The sequence below is a fragment of the Staurois parvus genome, unplaced genomic scaffold, assembly GCF_062004578.1.
Source record: "Staurois parvus isolate SC_StPar_1 unplaced genomic scaffold, SC_StPar_1.0 ptg000121l, whole genome shotgun sequence".
NCBI lineage: Eukaryota > Metazoa > Chordata > Amphibia > Anura > Ranidae > Staurois > Staurois parvus.
The window spans coordinates 294,212-299,379 of record NW_028317917.1 but is presented as its reverse complement, the minus strand read 5'-3'; the positions used below and the strand labels follow the sequence as shown (position 1 = coordinate 299,379).

The following is a 5,168-nucleotide window of genomic DNA, read 5'->3' as shown; positions in this document are numbered from 1 at the left end:
TTGCACCACTCTTCTAAGCTGAGAAAATGGAGCCATTGTTGTTATTTAGGAGTGATCTGCTCCTTGCTTTGTGTTTGCGGCACACACCACAGAGAAGAGTGGAAGCTGGAGCCGCATGCCGATTCATGACCATCCCTTTGGGGCTCCCACTTCCCTCCACTCAGCTCAGTGCAGGCGGGAGAGGGCTAGTAACTCTGCAGGCTCTGCTCATTTAGTCCAGTCGCTGCACGAGCAGGGAGAGGGATGTGAGCTGTCTGCTGACAGTTCAGATCCCTTACGCTAGGTCTGCCATGCTCCCTTCCTTAGGTAAAGACCCTGCTCCAGTTTGTGGGTTGCACTGCCAGACCTGAAGCCGGTCCATTTCTTAGTTAATATGGTGCATGCCAGGCTCCTGCACCATTATAGTGCAGGAACCTTAGATAAAGCAGAACTATAGTCCCCTTCAGTCCAGTGATGCAGAGCTTCCTGCATGCCGCTGACATCTTCAGGTGCCCAGCTTCTGGGTCTCGATCACCAGCAGGGCCGGATCTAGGGGGGGTGCTGGGGTGGGCTGTGCCCCCCAAGATTTTAGCTGTGCCCCCTGGTCTCTGAGAGTGCATGGGCCAATCGGATGCAAACAGTTGATGTAAGGAGGCACTCTGGTGGGGGGGGGGGGGGGGTAACTGGTCATATATAAAGGGACACTCGGATGGAGACATCTGATGCAAAGGGGTACTCTGATGGTAAAAATTGATCATATATAAGGGGGACTCTGATGGGGACCCTGATGTAAGGGGGACTCTGATGGGGACCCTGATGTAAGGGGGACTCTGATGGGGACCCTGATATAAGGGGGACTCTGATGGGGACCCTGATGTAAGGGGGCAAGTGGATGGGAACCCGATCTAAAGAGGGACTCCTGATGTTAAGGGGACACTCTGATAGGGACATCTGATATAAGGGGGCACTCTGATAGGGACATCTGATATAAGGGGACACTCTGATAGGGACATCTGATATAAGGGGGCACTCTGATAGGGACATCTGATATAAGGGGGCACTCTGATAGGGACATCTGATATAAGGGGACACTCTGATAGGGACATCTGATATAAGGGGACTCTCTGATAGGGACATCTGATATAAGGGGGCACTCTGATAGGGACATATGATATAAGGGGGCACTCTGATAGGGACATCTGATATAAGGGGGCACTCTGATAGGGACATCTGATATAAGGGGACTCTGATAGGGACATCTGATATAAGGGGGCACTCTGATAGGGACATATGATATAAGGGGGCACTCTGATAGGGACATCTGATATAAGGGGGCACTCTGATAGGGACATCTGATATAAGGGGGCACTCTGATAGGGACATCTGATATAAGGGGGCACTCTGATAGGGACATCTGATATAAGGGGGCACTCTGATAGGGACATATGATATAAGGGGGCACTCTGATAGGGACATCTGATATAAGGGGGCACTCTGATAGGGACATCTGATATAAGGGGGCACTCTGATAGGGACATCTGATATAAGGGGGCACTCTGATAGGGACATCTGATATAAGGGGGCACTCTGATAGGGACATCTGATATAAGGGGACTCTGATAGGGACATCTGATATAAGGGGGGGCACAGGTTCTGTTTAATCATTCTATTCCATTGACAGCCTAATACATAATAGTGTTTCCCACGTTGTGACACTTTGACAGGCTGTCATTGGCTCACACACACTGTTGACATTCTGCCCCCTGACTTTTTTTACTGCCCCCCCCCCAGATCAGAGAGGCTAGATCCGGCCCTGATCACCATCTGCTTTCCTTGGCCGGGCTGAGGTGACATCATTCCTGCCCATGTGCGGGAGTTCGTTCAGCTTCGGCATTGCCGGAAGTGTTGCCTTCTGGGCTCCTTTAGGTGGCTGATGGGCTGCCTATTGGATAAAGAGTCCAATGGCCAATAGAAGGAGTGCACACAGCAGGACCATCACTGGCAGGATCTCCAGGCCACCAACTTTGCAACAGATTCACACATTTTTTTAAAAAAAATTGTAAATGATGAGAAATGATGGCAAAACCCACCGAAAGCAAGATTTGGGTTTACAGACAAATCCTGGAATTGGGCTTTATGTCACCATTTTCCTTTTTTCCTGCATGGACAAGGGAAAGCGTGACCTTAAATTTCCAGGCGGCAATCGGTCACATGGTCCCCAGTTGCACCATTATCCTGCAAGGTGGAGCCTGCTAAGAAAATCCATGACTATTGCACCAGAGATAGGCTCGTCCACTTCCCCATTACCACCATTACCGTTCCGCACCAACCCCCTTCCCCTTAACCAATTATACTAACAAAAGACATAACACCAATTTTGGAGTAAATGGCCAACATGGTCTTTTATTAACAACTCAAGTTACAATACACCAACCATTCCTTATAACAGAAACCCACATAATTGTTGTTGGTCTTCGAAGGCACCCCAAAACGATCCGAAATGCACCTGCGGACAACCATATACACTAGGCCTCCAGCCGCAACCAACCAGCTCGGAGACAACCATACCGTCCGCAGTGCAGCACCACCACCTTCCAGTTAAACCTTGGTTAACTGGGAATGTCCCCGGGCATCCCATACCACGGATGGGTCCCACACCATTGTTGTTTACCTTCCAAATAAGAACCGCCTCCAAAGACCAACAACCGCCCATGAACCAACATAATCCCCCCCTCTACCTGGAGGGACCCAAAACTCACCCAAACAGGGAGGGCGGGAGGGAAGCTCACACTCTTGCCGTCCAGCTAACTGACTCCCCCTCACAGAACCTCCCATCCTAAGGTGCAGCAAAACCCCACCTACACCAACCTCTACCAATCAGCTACCCCCCACTAACAATAACAAAATCCTCCTGGAGCTACCTTAACCCTTTCTGCTCTTCCTTCCCCCACTCTGGGCCTAGTCATGTATGCCCTGCGCTATTTCTTCTTTCTTTCGCTACGGGCATTTCTTTTTATGTACGCTAAGCAAAGTCCCCGTTATTTCTCCGCAGACAAACGTAATAATAACGTATATAAATGGGGTCAGACCGCACAAATCTCCAATCACCGTATTTCACAAAGCCGCAAATACTACAGAGGATATCCTCTCATTGTAAAAACTTAATAAAATAAATATTGCTCTGTGTGAAACAATAAACTCCATACAACATGCAAATGCACTATGAAGACCTATGGTCTGCTCTGAGTGGAGAGTGAGGACTGTCAGTCACCGCTCACTGGAGTGTCTGGCTGGAGAGGTGGTGGGAACATCGGGCTTCAGCTCTCATCTGTGTGCTTAGAGCCAGAGCCAGCTGTCACTCAAGTAGCTAAGTGGATCCCAACAATATGGTCTGGATCCTTCTAGACTGGGCCGGGACAAGGGGTGGGCAGGAGGGGCGGCTGCCCTGGGGCTCAGCGGTTTACTGTATTGATGGGGGCACCAGTGAGCTCGTTCTGATACAATTTTGACATTTGGATAACTTTGGGGGTAGCACCTCTTTTTTTTTTTTTTTTTAAGTCCGCAAACGTGCAACTATAACGAAAAGACCCGTAAGTGTTCACAAAAAATGTGCAAGTGCAAAACACCACACGAAAAAGTGCACTTAGGGGTGTGCTGTGTCCTACCCCTAAAGGGGCTTGGACCGCTTACCCTGATCCCCCAGGGCACGAAGCTCCTGACGGGGACAAGGTTCCCAATTGGTCCTCCTGGCCAAAAGGCCTGGTGGACCACCGTTCCTTGTGTCCAGCCGAAGCCGGACACCCAGTACTTGGTCAGGGGGCTCTCCCGAAGAAGGGCCCCCTAGGGATCAGGGGAGGAAGGAACCAAAAGGCCACACATCCTCCCCCTAGACTTCAGGGTAGGCCCGAGGACCCACACCCTCCATCCGTGAAAACACACACATAAGTAAAGCAAAAAGTGACAAAACGTGGGAGTGAATAAATTAAATAAATAGAAAATAAAAAAGTGGTACCGTGCCAAATTGTGCACAGACCAGGCCCTGAGGCCTGTAGCAAAAATTGCCCTGGACTTAGCCAAAAGATCTGGTCCTTAGGGCGCTGTGCAAAAAGAGTGAAAAACAGTGACCATGTGCCATCTTCACACCGTGGGGTCCCACACCCAAGTGTTACTAGTGACACCCCTGAGAGCGTCTACTCAGGGGGCACTGAGTTTGCAGACTTTTTGCGTCCCCAGCCCCTGGCCAGACCAAGGTAGATCCGTCCAAATCAGGAGGTACTGGGTCTTTCCAGTCTTCTCGGAGGAATTACTCCCGAGGCCCCAGAACGAATCATGGCGCTCCCCTTTTTCTGTCCCTCCGGTACTAGCCTTCCGGACCCCCATCATACCAGTGAGGGTACTATACAACAGCCATCCCCGCAAAGCTAGAATGGCCGGGAGCACCCCCACTGGACACTGATAAGAACAGATACTACACTTGATCTTAGCCAAAAGGCCGAGAAGCGATCTCTTAAGATCACACATAATGAAGGGGGGCGCAGTTTGGCTTCTTCGCCCTGGGCACTGGATGACCTTGTCCCGGCACTGCTTCTAGAACCTGGTGCTGCTCTATGTTGTCAGCAGAAGTTGACTCTGGGTGGCTGGAGAGCAAAAGTAAGTGCACCCCTGTGACCCACAAGAGAAGTACGGCCAATAAAGCTTCTCCCAATGCCTCTCCTTCAAGAATGCCTGATGTGTGTGAATCGTTTGAATCTGCCGATTGGCATTCATTTATATTCAGAAATATGTAAATAAACAACTTTTTAAATAAAAGGAACGCCTGGTGCAGAGTTTGGGGCGTCGTTCTGCTCATGTCTCTGCTGAACCCTCATCACCGTCTTTGATCATTCGGCTGCAGAATGGTATAACTAGCATGTATAGGAAGAGTGCAGACCGAAATGTGGTCCAAGCCGACTCTAACACCGCGTCTGTGAAGGTGACGCCGTCCGCCTGTGATCACACGGTCATTTCATGTTTCTGGACGTCTTGTCTTGTTTGCCAGCCGTGAGGTTTGGCCTTGTAGTCCCATTCTGATTAATACGCCTCAGACTTCTCATTAATGTACAATTCCCCTCCTATACTATAGATGGACTATAAAGACCACTCGCTCGGCTTTCAAATCCCAACGTTGGGTCTTCAGTGGACGGAGCCAG

General features: G+C 50.0%; 1 pseudogene; it reads right to left on the bottom strand.

Moving 5' to 3' along the window:
• Positions 1–4,367: 4,367 nt before the first annotated feature.
• Positions 4,368–4,483, bottom strand: LOC149467150 (U2 spliceosomal RNA; annotated as a pseudogene).
• Positions 4,484–5,168: the final 685 nt, after the last annotated feature.